The sequence below is a fragment of the Copadichromis virginalis genome, linkage group LG22 (genome assembly GCF_057382275.1).
Source record: "Copadichromis virginalis isolate Kocher_CV1m ecotype Utaka linkage group LG22, C_Virginalis_male_GT1.1, whole genome shotgun sequence".
Classification (NCBI taxonomy): Eukaryota; Metazoa; Chordata; class Actinopteri; order Cichliformes; family Cichlidae; genus Copadichromis; species Copadichromis virginalis.
Genome location: NC_140638.1, coordinates 30,275,511 through 30,293,719, shown reverse-complemented (window position 1 = coordinate 30,293,719; position 18,209 = coordinate 30,275,511). Strand labels below are relative to the sequence as shown.

The 18,209-nt window shown below is 41.2% G+C and overlaps 1 protein-coding gene across 1 annotated transcript in view; it reads right to left on the bottom strand.

Annotated features, from left to right (window-relative positions):
- Positions 1-18,209, bottom strand: part of kcng2 (potassium voltage-gated channel, subfamily G, member 2) — a 45,824-nt gene that overhangs the window by 1,782 nt on the left and 25,833 nt on the right. The gene's annotated exons all lie outside the window — the stretch shown is intronic.

Genomic DNA, 18,209 nt, shown 5'->3' with positions numbered 1-18,209 from the left:
TTAAAAATATAATTATAAGAGATGACTTTATTTGATTAAGTCAAAGTTACCCCTGGAGCAAACTGAAAACATAAAGTGTGTGAGTATACTTTACATTTTTCTGACATGACTCAGTGTGATTAATGGCCGAGAAATATTCTTTGCTTTGCAGTTTCTGTGGTTTTACATTCAAATATGAGGAGATACAAAACAGAGACAAAATACAGCAAACATATGGCAACTTCAGCAGCCCATTAGAGCCACCATCTACAAGCACTGGGGTGTTGAATTTGTGTCGGAATGTGCACAAGGGTGAATATGTAAGCCTTTGCATTTGCCTTTGCATTTGCTCAGTCAGCCTCATCCATTTTTAAGAGTATAAACTTTGCTTTGCAAATAGCAGGGTTTTTTGCCCTTGAGACATCAAACTCGCTAAGCCCATTAAGGACCATGTAAATGACTGATAGGCAAAGCTGGAGTTGCAATTTTTCACCCAGTAAAAACAGCAGCAGAAGCAATAACCCACTAAAGTAAAAGTGAGGTCACATATTAAATGAGAGTAAACAGCAATCATGCTGAATATTAGGATTTCTAAAAGAATGTAACATGAAAACTAAGCAGTTTATTCAGTCTTGCTGAACAGGAAACATGTCATGGAAGAGTCCAGTCTGAATGCAACTGAATGCAAAATTGTAGCTTGACATCAAACTTACCCACATACATATTTCACTAGACATGGAGTTTTTACTGTACATCACTCAGCTAGCAAGAAATCTGCAGGCTAACAGCCAGAACTCCACACTGCAGGCAGTAATAAGTGGCTTTACAGCTAACCATCACCTTCCTCTTTAGGCATGAAGTACACAGTTACAAGGAATGGAGTTGGGGGGTGCCATAAACCACCCTGAGTGCTCAGAAAGAGTAGAAAAGTGCTAAGAACCAGTCCATTTGTCATCAGTTTAACTGAATCTTAAAACTAAGAATGAATTAAATTCAATTGTATTTATACAGCACCAAATCACAACAACAGTCACCTCAAGCTGCTTTATATTGTAAGGTAGACCCCACAATAATACATCAGAGAAAAACCCAACAATCATATGATCCCCCCTTGAGCAAGCACTTTGGAGAGAGTGCGAAAGAAAAACTCTCCTTTAACAGGAAGACACCTCCAGCAGAACCAGGCTCAGGGAGGGGCGGGGCCATCTGCTGCGACAGGTCGGGGTGATGAAATGATGGGATGCTTGAAACTGACTAATCCTTGAAACATTTTTAGTATACAGCCATGTTTGCTAGTCATGGCTGAGGCAGTGGGTTTCTGAAATAACAATCTGTTCTTATTTCCTAGTTGTCATATACTGATGTGATGACAGCGTGTTTCATATGCAGGAACTACACTCTAATACATACAGTACACCTTTACTCTTTTTCAGTGTGCAGGATAGGTGCATATTTACTGCTTTTATACTGGAGAACAACACTGACAACACTGCTCCGGATTGTTTTCATGGTTTTCAATGATTCAGTTAATCCAATGACTGCAGTGCAGTGTTAGCCAAGCGCAAATGAAAGCAGTGAACAAAATGAATGAATTATTCATCATTGTGTGTGTGTGTGTGTGTGTGTGTGTGTGTGTGTGTGTGTGTGTGTGTGTGTGTGTGTGTGTGTGTGTGTGTGTGTGTGTGTGTGTGATGCATCTAAAACTAACAACAATTGAACAATTGTTAGTGTCACAATTATAAGTTTGTCATAGTACAAATAGGAGGCACAAGCATCACACAGACTTTCTCTCTGGCTCAGATAATCGCTTTTTGTTTAACTTTTCTGTGATACTGAAATCATTTTTTTTAATTAGTTCTGAGGATGACAATCTTACAATTTGTAATATTTTTCCTAACACCACAAATGTGAATCTTGATTGAAACTTTAAACCTCTTGGTGTCAGGAGGTCACTAATCATTACAATCTATCCTCTTTCATCAAAGCTCATGACAATTCAATCAAGAGCTGTTTATCATAAAAGCAAAAATATAAATTTCCAGGCGGCACAAGAGCAAAAATACCATCAAGGGCAAGCTGGAGTTCGAGGACATAGAAGCATGTGGACAGGAACAACTAAGCCTTTCTGAGCTCTATCAGTTTTTCCAGTTTGGACTGACAGGCCAAGATTCCCACTTCGTGTCGTTACCTCTTGGGTGGGATGTAGTGCAGAGACTAACATATGCTTTGGGTGCAAGTCCCAAGGTGGTATTAAGAAAATTATAAAATTGTGTCATGTAACTTTTTGGTCTGGAAGCAAACTTATAAGAAGTCAGAGACAGCATCCCATACATTTCAAAAGTGGATATGACTCCCATCACAAGATAATCTCCATAAAACAGTTGACAGTAGATAAAAAGGTTAGGCTTCACACTCCAATTGAGAAATATGAAATAACACAATAACTGTTAGATTAAAAGAATACCATCAGCTTCATTTTTGGGAGAATTATCAGCCAATTTCGACCGCTTTGTTCTCTCTTTTAAGGAAGATTTGGACAGCTTGCAGAAACTATAATACTGTGCTAAATATAACTGTATTCTCTGAAAAAATAAGTGCATACCCATTTACAGTTTATGTGCTACATATTTGGAAAAAGCAATCATTTGATCCCCTTTGGTGTACTACCCACAGCTATGTGAGTCGTGTCAGTAAAGTTAGCTTTTTTAAATATTAAATAAAAATAGAAATCTGTAAGTGTGTGTGCCTAAAACTCTCCCTCTGTCGGGAATCCATCTTTTAGTCCTCATGCTCCCGTGGCAAACCATCACATGGCAATTTTGAAGCTTCATGTGTTATTGCAGCACGGCCATTCAAATTTGAGCTAAAATCCACCCTCTAACCACATGCTGTCATTTCACATCCAAAGTAATGAGTCTGAAGCCAAAACAAATAAGTGTGCTACTATCCAAATCCTTAAGGAACACGCTCATTTTCACATGGCAACCAGCATGCTTCGCACTTCCTTTGTTTTTCTGCTCTTCCGTGTCCACGGGGGAATCTGTCTGTTTGTGACACATTTGCAATTGATGATGCCATCCCTTCGTTTGAATCTGACCAGTGTATATGTATTGTTCTCTGTCAGAGGCTTTCTGGCTGAGTGCATTCTCCACTCCCTTCTGCTCCTTCTCTACTCTGAAAAGCCTCTGATGTACATAGATGTACCGCTGAGGATCAAATTAAAAGCATGCAATTATTCATCTCAGCAGTCAGGGGACTCTGACCCCGTCACAGCTGAAGACAAGCATGTAAACCAAACAATGCAGGAAGCGACGGCTAACCTTTGATATGCACAGTAAGTTGGAGTGGGCTCCGTATAACGAACAGGCACACTTCAAGTACTGAGCTGCTCCTGTCTTTGGCACACCCAAGATTTTAATGGATCAATTTACTATTCTCATTTGTTCACTTCACTGGGCTTTACCATGTGCAGCGAGTGTCTGTGTGTGTAATTCCCACCCAGATAAACTCCGGTCTTTTCTTCCGCACAGCAATTTACCTGTTCACAAAGGAATTTCAGACAAGTTGGGGAATTTAAGAGAATGCCTTTCATAGATGGATTCTGTCTTTTTAAATCATCTTCATGTCAAATCAACAAATCAAAACAAATCGTTCCAACACCTGGAGTCAGGTTGTGGCATTGTCTCAGCAACACCTGGCACTACCTGGCCAGGTATGATCATTTCTCCAGCATGTTTGGGCCCTAATTGAAAAATCTCTCACCACTTGGAAGATTTCAAGAGCCATGGGGATCTGATGCCTGAGTAACCTCAATCAGCTCCTTCCAACATGAAGGAGCAGCAGCTATTGAGGTTCCTCAGGACACGTCTTGCACACACTACTTGTGATCTGTCGGCCACATTGGACATGGTATAACCACCTGGTGCCAGTGGTTGCAGACGGTCGATGCCCTTTCACTTGGTGACAATCATTTGCAAAGAATGGTGGGTTCACCACCGAAACCTTGGCTGATTGTGACCTACACCCGTTTTCACACCTTGGCTCGTGTGATTAAGAAGAGGTAGGGGGTCCATGTCCCTCTTGTGGGATACTCTGATAGGGCTTAAATCTATTAAATCTTAAATCTCCACCATTTGACCTTAGAACTGAAGAAACGTCTTGAACGAGAGGTGAAACGTCTTCAAGCTACTTAAAGAAGTCCAGATGCTTTTCTTTCTAAGCTCATTTGCAAAGAATGTGCTACACCAAAAACCTTGCATTGATGATTTGGTTGTTGGCAGATTCCCACATCTTTGTCTGCAAGACAGCAAGTTCCACCTCAACACACAACATTTGAGATTAGGTCAGCTTTTTCAAGGAGCAGTTTTTACATTACAAAATGCCAGCATGACTGGAAAACAGCATTGTAATTATTTGTCTGGTAAGATGGTTATGGCTTTATTACCAGTCAGTGGTTCTGGCTTGGAAACTTTTGTTGTTGATCACCAGCTGAATTAAACTCATTATATGTTATTGAAACACCTGACCAAATCTTAAATATGCCCTGTAAATATGTGAAAACATTATCAGTCCCATGGTGTAAATGCACTTCCATGCTTCCTGCTACCATGGTTGCAGTGACAGCGCTCTCCTGGAAAACTCAGAAACAAGCTAAGATACAAGAGGAGAGAGACTGTCACCAACAGTTTCAATGACTTACCTGTAAAAGCATATTAAGACAAAGTTGCATCTGCCTTATGTTTCCTCTTTGCACAAAAACTCCTAACTCAGTCTAGATTTACTGAAATGTTGTGCAGCCACAGCTTTTCTGAATGGCCAAAAAGCAATAAGGAGTGAAAATCCAACCATCACTGAGAGGAATGCCTATGGGGGCAAACTAGCATGACAATCAAAGAACCAGGTTTTAAAAATTACAAAAAAGAATTGAGGGACACCTGTACAATGGCAACATTCAGCCACTATGAAAGGTTTGACATGCAGCTTTATTTTTCTCCTTTCTTCTTCTATTATGTGCCCACTGTTGGTGCAAAGTGTCCACTACGGCGTCTGAAAGCAATGGCAACTCTCACAGAGATGTACACAATAACTGTTACACAAATCACAAACACTAACACAGAGGAGCTGTCGTGTGGAAAACACTGAGCATGCTGACAGTTGCCTTGTGCTGCATCGTCTTTGCCTCATTCTTGTTGGTCTTTTGCTGCACTCTGTGGCCAGTGAGTAGATTGAATTGTTCAGAAGTGCTCTACTGCGTCGTCGTCCCCCCATCACCCACCGCATCATCGACAAGGAGCAGCAATAAGACCATCTCACACAGCCATACAAGAGAGATCTCTCTTGTATGGCTGTGCTCTGTCAGAAGTGTCTTTGAACTGCAAGGTTTGTTTCTATTGAAAAAAAAAGAGCTTCAAGGATGAGAACAAACAGTTTGGTCAGGAAATAGTGCACAGCTGTTTCCCTGCAAATATTAGTGGAAAGAGTCTGGGGCTGTCTAACACACTGTAGATACGAAACAGGGAGTGGAAATTCAAGGAAGTCAGAGCTTATTTTAGTCTTGTCTATCCCATCACAGGGTTAGGGTCTGACCTGGGCTAACAAAAAATAAATAAAACACTAAATTTATGAAAACTCATTGCATTGGTTAGATATATTTAATGCTACAGTTGCACTAGGAAAAATAATGATTGGAGACTGCGGTGCCAAAGTTATTGCAACCATGTGAAAAAATGAATAAACTGTTTTAAAGACAGGGACAAGGCTGCAGTGAGTGGCACTGTCAGTTACCACGTTCAGAGTGACTTTGGTGTATCAAGATGATGATAAAATGGAAATAAGATGGAGTCAGTCTGCTATCAGCTTGCAACTGAATGAGTCCATTTTACAACTACATGCAATCTGTCTGTGATAATACAGTAATTAACTGTCATAAATCAATGGAAATCACAAATCTGTTTCTGTCTGATAAAGATGACGAAGTTCACATTGACTACTTACATTCAGAGCCTTGCTTTTATACAGGAATAAAATCAGAATACAGCCAGTTGCCAACCAGTTGATTCGAGTTCGCTAATGCAAAAACTGCCTGAGAGTGATCCAGTCAGCAGAGAGCGAGTAAACTGTCTGGCTGTCCACCACCAGACAACCTGTGTAATCACAGTCGAAAGTGGTCACCCAGAGGTTAATGGTCTTGAATGCTCAGTGTCTGGGGGACCGGTTGGTCACCACAGCTGTTTGCAAGCTGTGAAAAAATTAAAAGGCAATCACCAGCTTTATTTTAGGAGGTTTCCATCCTATTTATACTCCATCAGCTACAAAGCAATCCCTTTGCTGATGGTTGATTGCTATAATGGACTTTGTGTCAGTTGCCCTCTAGTGTAAGGGTGTCAGACTCAACTGGAGCTTAATTGGGCCAGATTATATAAAACCACTGCGTAAAACAACATGCCTCCAAAAGGTTTCCTTTCTTTAGGTTCAAGAAAATGCAAAAAAGCTGCAAATAAAAGTTCAAGTGAAAGGCTCAATTAACCCTACTCCCTTACAAATCTGACACCACAGAAGCTATGATTTCTTGATTATTATTTTTCTAATTTAATGAGTGATGATTTGCAAAGAGACAATCAACCACCAGAGTCATTTAAAGAAAACCTGCAATTTCAAAACAATATGCCCCAGTTTTACTACTCTGTCTACTTCTACAAGTTACACCTCACAGTTTGGTGGTGCTTGGTGCCACTGCTCCAGTGCACCTCAGTGGTATATTTGATTCCCACTGGTAGTTGCTGCCATTGCTTGATTTAGCTGAGGTAACTGAAAACAGTTAGCGCCTCTCTTGTCTTCAAACTACTGAATTTCATTCACAATCCACAGCCTCTGTCGACCATACAGCTGTTAGTCTTTTACTATATGTTTTTAATTTAAAGTGACACATTTGCACCAAACTGAAAGAATCGTTGGAACTGAGGAGAATGAGGTTATCCTCAAGGTCCAAGAATAATATAATTCATTTTCATTTAGAGTTTTTAGGTTATGCCTCCATCAAGGTAAAACTGACATGTGATCATGTCAGTAACACAAAAACTACTGAACCAAAGTTCATCAACCTTAGTCAAGTGGTTATGTGTAAGGCAAATGCTGAAACTTCATTTAAGAACTGGTCCAACAGTTAATAGGTCATTGGCCAGAGTTTGACACCTATGTTTTAGAGCCTTCAGTTTTCAGGCTTCCAGTTTGGATTCGGGACACAGACACTATCTCTACTTTTAAGATTAGGCTTAAGACTTTCCTTTTTGCTAAAGCATATAGTTAGGGCTGGACCAGGTGACCCTGAATCCTCTCTTAGTTATGCTGCAATAGACGTAGGCTGCCGGGGGATTCCCATGATGCACCGAGTATTTCTTCTTCAGTCACCTTTCTCACTCATTATGTATTAATAGACCTCTCTGCATTGAATCACACTTTTTTCCTCCCCACTGTCGCCAAAGTCCTTGCTCATAGGGGGTCATATGATTGTTGGGTTTTTCCTCTGTATGTATTATTGTTGGGTCTACCTTACAATACAGGGAGTGCAGAATTATTGACGGACAACAACCATGTTCTCAATGAACCCAAAAAAACTCATTAATATCAAAGCTGAATGTTTTTGGAAGTAGTTTTTAGTTTGTTTTTAGTTTTAGCTATTTTAGGGGGATATCTGTGTGTGCAGGTGACTATTACTGTGCATAATTATTAGGCAACTTAACAAAAAACAAATATATACCCATTTCAATTATTTATTTTTACTAGTGAAACCAATATACACTCAACAAAAATATAAACGCAACACCTTTGTTACTGCTCCCATTCCCCATGGGATGGACGTAGAGACCTAAAATTCATTCCAGATACACAATATAACCATCCCTCCCAAACAGTGGTCACAAATCAGTCCAAATGTGTGGTAGTGGGCACATCTGCTATATTGAGATAATCCATCCCACCTCACAGGTGTGCCACATCAGGATGCTGATCTGACATCATGAGTAGTGCACAGGTGTACCTCAGACTGCCCACAACAAAAGGCCACCCTGGAATGTGCAGTTTTTTGCGCTATTGGGGGTCTGGGGACCCAGAACCGGTCAGTATCTGGTGTGACCACCATTTGCCTCATGCAGTGCAACACATCGTCGCATGGAGTCTATCAGATTGTCAATTGTGGCCTGTGGAATGTTGGTCCACTCCACTTCAATGGCTGTGCGAGGTTGTTGGATATTCGTGGGAACTGGTACACGCTGTCGTATACGCCGGTCAAGCACATCCCGAACATGCTCAATGGGTGACATGTCCGGTGAGTATGCTGGCCATGCAAGAACTGGGACATTCTCAGCTGCCATCTGCCCTGAACAATGTGAACCATGATTCATCCGTGAAGCGCACACCTCTCCAACGTGCCAGACGCCATCGAATGTGAGCATTTGCCCACACAAGTCTGTTACGGCGACGAGCTGGAGTCAGGTCAAGACCCCGATGAGGACGACGGGCATGCAGTTGAGCGTCCCTGAGACTGTTTCTGACAGTTTGTGCAGAAATTGTTTGGTTGTGCAAACCAATTGTTCCAGCAGCTGTCTGGGTGGCTGGTCTCAGACGATCTTGGAGGTGAACCTGCTGGATGTGGAGGTCCTGGGCTGGTGTGGTTACACGAGGTCTGTGGTTGTGAGGCCGGTTGGATGTGCTGCCATATTCTCTGGTTGAGAAATGAACATTCAATGCACGGGCGACAGATCTGGTTGACATTCCTGCTGTCAGCATGCCAATTGCACGCTCCCTCATTGCTTGTGGCATCTGTGGCATTTTGCTGTGAGACAAAACTGCACATTCCAGGGTGGCCTTTTGTTGTGGGCAGTCTGAGGTACACCTGTGCACTACTCATGATGTCAGATCAGCATCCTGATGTGGCACACCTGTGAGGTGGGATGGATTATCTCAATATAGCAGATGTGCCCACTACCACACATTTGGACTGATTTGTGACCACTGTTTGGGAGGGATGGTTATATTGTGTATCTGGAATGAATTTTAGGTCTCTACGTCCATCCCATGGGGAATGGGAGCAGTAACAAAGGTGTTGCGTTTATATTTTTGTTGAGTGTAATATCTCCACATTCACAAATGTACATTTCTGACATTCAAAAACAAAACAAAAACAAATCAGCGACCAATATAGCCACCTTTCTTTGCAAGGACACTCAAAAGCCTGCCATCCATGGATTCTGTCAGTGTTTTGATCTGTTCACCATCAACATTGCGTGCAGCAGCAACCACAGCCTCCCAGACACTGTTCAGAGAGGTGTACTGTTTTCCCTCCTTGTAAATCTCACATTTGATGATGGACCACAGGTTCTCAATGGGGTTCAGATCAGGTGAACAAGGAGGCCATGTCATTAGTTTTTCTTCTTTTATACCCTTTCTTGCCAGCCACGCTGTGGAGTACTTGGACGCGTGTGATGGAGCATTGTCCTGCATGAAAATCATGTTTTTCTTGAAGGATGCAGACTTCTTCCTGTACCACTGCTTGAAGAAGGTGTCTTCCATAAACTGGCAATAGGACTGGGAGTTGAGCTTGACTCCATCCTCAACCCGAAAAGGCCCCACAAGCTCATCTTTGATGATACCAGCCCAAACCAGTACTCCACCTCCACCTTGCTGGTGTCTGAGTCGGACTGGAGCTCTCTGCCCTTTACCAATCCAGCCACGGGCCCATCCATCTGGCCCATCAAGACTCACTCTCATTTCATCAGTCCATAAAACCTTAGAAAAACCAGTCTTGAGATATTTCTTGGCCCAGTCTTGACGTTTCAGCTTGTGTGTCTTGTTCAGTGGTGGTCGTCTTTCAGCCTTTCTTACCTTGGCCATGTCTCTGAGTATTGCACACCTTGTGCTTTTGGGCACTCCAGTGATGTTGCAGCTCTGAAATATGGCCAAACTGGTGGCAAGTGGCATCTTGGCAGCTGCACGCTTGACTTTTCTCAGTTCATGGGCAGTTATTTTGCGCCTTGGTTTTTCCACACGCTTCTTGCGACCCTGTTGACTATTTTGAATGAAACGCTTGATTGTTCGATGATCACGCTTCAGAAGCTTTGCAATTTTGAGACTGCTGCATCCCTCTGCAAGATATCTCACTATTTTTGACTTTTCTGAGCCTGTCAAGTCCTTCTTTTGACCCATTTTGCCAAAGGAAAGGACGTTGCCTAATAATTATGCACACCTGATATAGGGTGTTGATGTCATTAGACCACACCCCTTCTCATTACAGAGATGCACATCACCTAATATGCTTAATTGGTAGTAGGCTTTCGAGCCTATACAGCTTGGAGTAAGACAACATGCATGAAGAGGATGATGTGGACAAAATACTCATTTGCCTAATAATTCTGCACTCCCTGTATAAAGTGCCTTGAGGCAACTGTTGTTGTGATTTGGTGCTGTATAAATACAACTGAATTGAATTGAATTGAATACTTTGGAACCTAGTATAGCTAAAAAACTAGCATTTACATTCACTGATGGAAGTGTAACAGTGGTCTCCTTTCTGGAGTTTCCATGTAAGCATTAATCATTATTGTCAGTTTTCATCAACCAGCTTTTTTTTTGTCTGGCAATAACAAAGACGATAACTAAATAAAAACTAAAGGTCAAAAACTATGATAGACAGTGACACTGACACTGACTGACACTTTTGTCAACAAACAAAAATATTCTGGAGAGACCTGATTCAATCACAACTGAGTTGGGACGAATTTGGGAGTAATCAAGTCAGAAGTAATCTCCTTTGTGCCTGTGACATACGGACACATTTAGCATTTGATGTCAATAAAGATATGATGCTTTGTGAAACATGCGGAGCAGCTCTCACGAGTAAAACCACAACAAATTTTTCCACCTTACATTTTAGTTAACTTAATCAACTTTAGGTTTAGTCTGCTATAATCTTCTGATCTTCTGACTACGACTAAAACTAAATTTAAAAACGTTTGTGAGCTGGGTACAGATTAGGTGAACTGGAAACTAAACAGCCCATGGCAGTGAATGCATTCATACAACTATTTTTAACTGTGGAAAAACAACAACCTGCCCCCACCCGCACTCACTTAATGAAGTATTTAATAACCATTAGTGCTGATTTAACCTGTTTCATTTCACCAGTAACTCCAGGCTTCATGGTTGTCACCTTTAATACAAAACGCTGTCACTCAAGTATTTTTGTTGTTTTGTTTTTTTAATACTCATCTGGATTTGTCTCCTGAAAGCTTCAAACAGCAATCTGTGAAACTGAAAGCTGGTTTTGAGATTACTGTAAGTAACCAGGATGCTTGAGAAAGTGGATACAGAAAGTGCTCACTGATACAAAGAAACCAGGCAGAGCAGAGAGAAGTATTTTACACAAATTGTTATAAATAGACCAATATTCCAATGGTGACCTTCTGCGTGTGTCATAATTTATCATAATAACCAAACACTAATACCTTATCAATCACATGCCTTCTCCTCATAAACCAGGCAGTTATAGCTTATGGTTTAACTAATTTCCCCGGTTCTTCTGTGTTTGTGTATAATTACTGAGTTGAATCTTAATTAGGAGGTAAATTATTCAGCTCAAACCAAGAGTCAGTAATGGTATAATCATGATGACTTTGCCAGGAACTTAAACAATAATAATCATATTCACTGACTCTGCCTGGGAGAAAATCTCTAACCCACCATCGCTGCTGAGCTTGATCAAATTTATTGAATCATCTGAAATACATTTCTTTTTCAATAATGTGAAAACACTGCTGTAACTCACGCACGCGCCACACCGACCCAAGCAGTTTTGTACCTCATGGGTTCACATTTATTACACTCGGCTGTTTGGGGATGGAAGGAGAAAAGTTTTGTGTTTGCTGCGCAGAAGTATTTTAATCATGTTGATTTGTGGCTTGTGCGGTCTGAGAGCCACATAAATTTACTCATACGTACTTTTTCCTCTTTGAAAAAGCCATTAATCAATATTTACGCACTAGTGTTACCAGCAGTCGCACTGCTAGTGTGTATTTGCACTTTATGACACGTGAATGTATTTTTCCACCTCTACATCCACTTTAACTTGTAACAAAAAGAAGGCTGTGTCTTTACACTGTTATTTATATCCTGTTCTCTGCTGTGACAAGCCATATTCCCCATGGGGGCCATTATGGTTTCATCTGCTCTAATCTTACCTCAAGTAGCAGCGGTATTGATGGCTGTTGCCTAACAAGTGTATGCCCTCACTCTATCTAACTTCTATGGTCAAATGTACCTCTATTACTCATGAACAGGAAATCGTGAAAACAAAGATAGCTCGGTGAAATAAGTCAACGTGACCGGGTAAACGGGTTTCTTTATATCTAGAAGCAGGTACGGAGGATTTTCACTTTTCGCTAACAGCACTTTTTCAGCCCATCACAGATCTGGTTCATTTGCATTAACATTTATGAGCAGGGCTAATGCACTTCAATTGGGCTGACAATGATTGCCTTAAAGAAAAACATTTCTGTCTGACTGACATTGCATTCAGCAGCACATTTAGACGAGTTGAAAGCTCGTCGTCTGGCACTGAAAATCCTTTCCATGTTGTATTAGATTTTTCTTTAGGTTTTGGAACAATTGTACCCTCATATCCCCTGAGAGTTATCACTGAATAAGTCAATATTCCTCATCTTTTCCACACAGTAGAGTTCTTCTTTTGTGGTCACACTGGGAAAATATATTTTCAACATACTTGGATTCACTGGTGACCATTAATGTTGCTGGCAGATAAGACTCCTCTGGCTGGAAATGTTTGCTAATGCAAATGCTTCTCGCTAAAGCCAGTGATGTTCCTTCTTTATGTGCGGAGAAGTTGTTCAGCTGGGTGTGCTTGCAGCTCCACAGGGAGAGGAAATTACAGCCAGCACAGTTGGAGCTTTTCTGTTACATTTAGCAACCAAAAGGTAAAACAAGTGCATTGCTTATCCTCCTTTCCTTTTAGTTTTTGTTTGTTTTCAATTAATTCTGAATCCAAATGACTACATTCCAGCTGGGTAACTATATGGGGCAGGTAAGCTACCTGTGGAAATAATGGCTTTAATTTCCATAGCTGTTGTTTTGATGTTTGGAACTTAGGAGTGTCCTGATTTGTAAATGAATCTTTCTGAAAGACAAACAATTGGCGCTGAAATCAATCATGATAAAATAAATAAACAAATAAAAATTAATTCTAAGGTTTTATATATGAAGGCAATAAAAAGTAGTATTTATCAGATATTAAAATGAGGTAAATACAACCTCAGATGAAGAGCAACATAGCACGTTAACAAAACTTGAGCCTAAATGCAGAAGCAGTATATGAAAAACTCAGTACAGCCCATGATTCACCAGCTTGTAGAGCCAGATTCAGAAGCAATAACTTAAAGTAACTGCTTTCTGTATGACTCGTTCAGCCGCTCAGGTCATTGTGGAAGAATTTTGGCCCACTCTACAACATTTCTTCTGTTCATTGAGGCTTTCAGGCATTTGTTTGTGGATAGCTCTCCAACCACAGTAATCAGTCATTTGGAGTTTGACTGGCCATCGCAATACCTTGATTCTTTTCTTTTCCTACCATTCTGTTGTGGTGTATTTGCTGGTGTGTTTAAGATTACTGTTCAGTTGCATGACCCAGTTTCAGCAAAGCTTTGGCTGTTGGACACGTGGCCTCACATCTGGCTCTAGAAACTTCATGTATACAGAGGAGTTCAGTCATTGTGCCCATGTCCTGTGGCTGCAAGAACACGCCCAATCACCCTTCCACTACCATGTTTGACAGCTTATATGATGTGTTTAGTTTTCAACAAATGATGCCAAATATCTTAATTTTTTTTATCTTCGAGGACATTATTTTAGAAATCTTGTGGTTTGTTCAGATGCAACTTTCCAAACCTAGCCTGTGTTTCCATGTTCTTTTTAAAGAAAAGAGGTTGTCTCAGGACAACCCTTCCAAACAAGCCATACTTGTTCAGTCTTTTTATAATTGTACTTTTAACATTAAAATTTAACACTGAAACCTGCAGAATCTGAGATGTCACTCTCAGGACTTTTGCAGCCTCTCTGAGTTGTGCACAGTCAGACTTTGGGGTTTGCTAGGATGTGCACTTCAGGTAAGACTGGCAACTGTCTTGTTGACCATCTTCTTATGAGTAACTCTTCTTACTGCAGAATGATGGACTTCAACTTGTTTGGAAACAGCTTTATAACCCTTCCAAGATAATAGAACCAATGCTGTTATCATTCCTCATTGGCAAAACTAAATGCTCCAAACCAGCAAACGGCCAAAACCTGCTGACGATCAGTTAATCAAGTTAATCTGATTAGCACCACCTTTCCCTCTTAATTCATATGGTAGAATAAGGGTGTACTTATATTTTCACACACTGTTTCTGAATCTTGGTTTAATTGTTGTTAAATAAATAATGGCACAGTGTAATAGGTAGGGATGGGTATCGTTTAGGTTTTATCCGATACCGGTGCCAAATCGGTACTTTTGAAACGGTGCCGGTGCTCAAACGGTGCTCAAACCGGTGCTTAAAGAATGGAGAACACAAAATTGGTCCAAAAACCTCTCATGTTCAGCTGTTTTTTTGTAAAAAGATAACAATGTTAGCCTTTTCTGCAGCTATGGGGCATATATGGTATCACTCTTGGCTGGAAGCAGTGCTTAAACAATGGAAAAAACACAAACTTTGTCCAAAAACCTCTCATGTTTAACTGTTTTCCACTTTTTCTTTGGTCATTTTAGCCTTTTTGGCCAGGGTGAAGGGAGTATCTGCCATCAAACAAGAAGACAGCCGCATGTAGCTATGATGATGTTTGCTAGTTCACCTTACATGCATTAATGTAATAACGTGGTTAGCCTACTCAACGTAAATCACACAAGAACAACATTAAGCTACTCACGCAGAGAAGAACGGCTGCTGCTGCCATCAAATACGGCGCATTTCTCGGCTTTTAAAAAAACGCTATGCGTCGCCAGGTGTTTCATGAGATTCGAGGTGTTACCTCCTTTGACAGTATCACAGTATCAGCTTAAAGCACTTGTTGCTGCTGAGTTTGCATATTTTGCTGTGAAGTACAGCCAGACTTTTAACCGCTTCGCCTTGGACATTTTTAATCTGTAGCTCTGCGCTAACAGAACGTACGTACCTGGCCCCGCCTACTATCCTCAGAAACATAAAACGATTGGCTAAAAGTGTATCACAGCTCAGGAAAAAAAAAGCACCGAAATAAAGCACCGAAATGTGCGCTGCTTTTCGGTCTGATTACTACCGTTTATGTCAGAACCGGTGCCATCATGGCACCGGACACCGGTACCCATCCCTAGTAATAGGTCATGTTTTGTTATTTATCTGAAGTTGTACGTTCCTAATTTTAAAACCTGCAAAGGACCAGATTATTTCTATTTATGTCCTGATACATAAAGCCAAGAATAAACTCAGAAGCACAACTCGGAAGAACTAATCATAAATAAAAATTCCCGAGTAAATATAAGTATTGAACTAGGGCACGGCCCAATAGACCATGCCCCAGTCCATGGGCACAGCTGAAGAGGGGACCTAGGTCTACCCTCCTATAGGCCCACCACCTGCAGGAGGTGGCGTAGTGGTCAGTGGCACGAGGAGTTTAAGTATCTCAGGGTCTTGTTCTTGGGTGAGGGGAGCAGAAGATCAACAGACGGATTGATGCTGCAGCTGCGGTGATGCAGACGCTGTATTGGTGCATCGTGGTGAAAAGAGAGCTGAACATAAAAGCGAAGCTCTCGATTTACCGGTCAGTCTACGTCCCCGCAATCACCTAAGGTCACGAGCTTTGGGTAGTGACTGAAAGAACAAGATTGTTGATATAAGTGGCAGAAATGAGCTTTGAAATGAGGGTGGCGGGCCTCTCCCTTCAAGATAGGGTGAGGAGTTTGGCCGTTCGGAAGGGGCTCAAAGTACTATTCCACTTCAAAAGGAGCCAGTTGAGGTGGTTCAGGTATCTGACAAGGATGCCTTCTGGGTGACTTCTGGTTGAGATGGTCCAGGCATGTCCCACTGGGCGGAGGCCCTGGGGCAGGCCCAGGACACACTGGAGAGGTTATATTTCTTGGCTGGTCTGGGAATGCTTTGGCATTCCCCCAGACAAGCTGTAGGACCCAACTCTGGATAATGGACGAAACTGGAAGGGTGGATATATTTCCATATAAACACAATAGTGCTCATCATGTCTCTGAACATTACACTTTGAAACTGATTGTAGAGAAGGTCTGCTAAAGTTCTTGCATAAAACATGAACAATATTCCCACTGTTGTAAAGTCAAAGAGAATCACAATTCAACTAGAATTATTCACCAAAACTCAGAGTGAGCAGCAAATCATCACCACTGAGAAAAATGATGAAGCGGATCATCACCACCAATCATCAGCACACACTAAGACAAAATTACTGGCTTTCCTAAAGCTTTTGCGCACATCTTTCTTCCTTGCGATCACAGTCTGAGCTCTTGCTCTCCTGTTGCCCTGTGAGGATATATGACTGTGGCAGGGCTATACTTTAAAGTGGCTGGCATTTACATCACAGTGGAGTGTATGGGCCAGTGAGGCATTGGGCAGAGTCACTGAGGAGATTGCTTGTGTGAGAGAGAGAAAAAGGCGAGAGCCACTGAATGCTTCTCTAAGAGCCACATTAGATTAGACAGACAGGCTAAGTGCTTTCCATCTAAGACGACGCCTTAAAAACTTCCGGTTTCAGCCAAACTCTTTCCTCCGGCTAAAGAGATTGAGTGCATTGTGGCTTCCTGGGCTTAGGTTGCAACGCTCCCTTGGTTAACAGTGAAATGTCATTTAATTTACTGGCAAACTAGAACTGCATTTGAATATGTGTGCCAGCTGCTGCTCCTCTCTGTCCATCTAACAAGTACCTGGTATGAGCAGGTTTTTCCTCTCTCAGGTCCTGTGTTTGTTTGTTTGTTTGTTTGTATTTGGGAATACCTTCGTGTGTCACACTGTCATCTTTGAGATTTTTCTAAGATTCATCTACAGAAATGAAAACAAATGATGTCTAATGTGTCAGGCTGGTAGTAACAAAATGCCTAAAGATACAGTTTTAAACTGGTTCTCTGTTAATGTAGCTACAACAGTACTGCTTGAAACCACTTTAAATTACAGGTCTGACTCCTTGGAAGTAAACGATAAAGAAATGAGGGGTGGTATGAGACTTGAATAGTACGGTAGTTTAAGTACAGTAAATACAACATTCGGGCACCTCCCCACACACGTCAGAAGCAGAGAGAGCGCCAAGAAGATCCAACGCATAACAGAGCTTTCATCAGTGTCAACAGATGTGAGACTAATGAAGTCAGATACAACACTAAATGAAGAGTGAGGTGTCAGTGTGATGGAAAGCGATATGAAGAAGTGCAGCAACTGTGGGAAGGCTAAAGTAGCTTAAATATCCCTATGTCAGATTTGCCAGTTGCCAGCTGAGCTGATCAAATAAATGATCATGTTGATTTATGTAATTGTTTCCTGACACTTCTTCCACTCTTAGCGTGTTGTCAAACCCTGGAGCAAGCCCACTTTATTCCAAGTTAGCAAGTGTCCAGTGACACAGTGCAGCATTTAAAAGCAAAACAGCTGACTAACAGTTTGTATCTAGTTTTGACCTTTAAATCCAATCCTATAATAACTCTCTTTACTGAATGTACATTACAACCTTGTGGAATCAAAATCAGTTTGTCCGTGTTGTGTTTAGAGCATACCTTTGACCCGTGTGGCCACAGTATCACTTTTAAATGAAGAGTGTACATTTCATTTACGTCAGTAAAATTCTATTCAAGGAGCAGCGCTGATCAAACGATACATTGTGGCATCATATACCAGCCAACAAGTTATTCCAAGTTTAGTTTTATAAAGCAGAGTATCAATTATATTGCCAACACTGGGGCCACATCATAAGCATCATAAACATTCTATCTAATAATTTTGCAATATATTATTACAATCTTGAATTGGGTAGCCTGTCTATTTAAGAAGCCATTTCATTTCATTAGTGTAATTTGTACAGAACATTTGTTGAGATCTAAATGGCAGGCTATTAAAGCCATTAGGATGCAGTGTAATAGAGAAGGAGGGTTAGTGGGCAGATTCAACTGGAAGATTCTAAGAAAAGTGTTTAGCTGGGTAAAT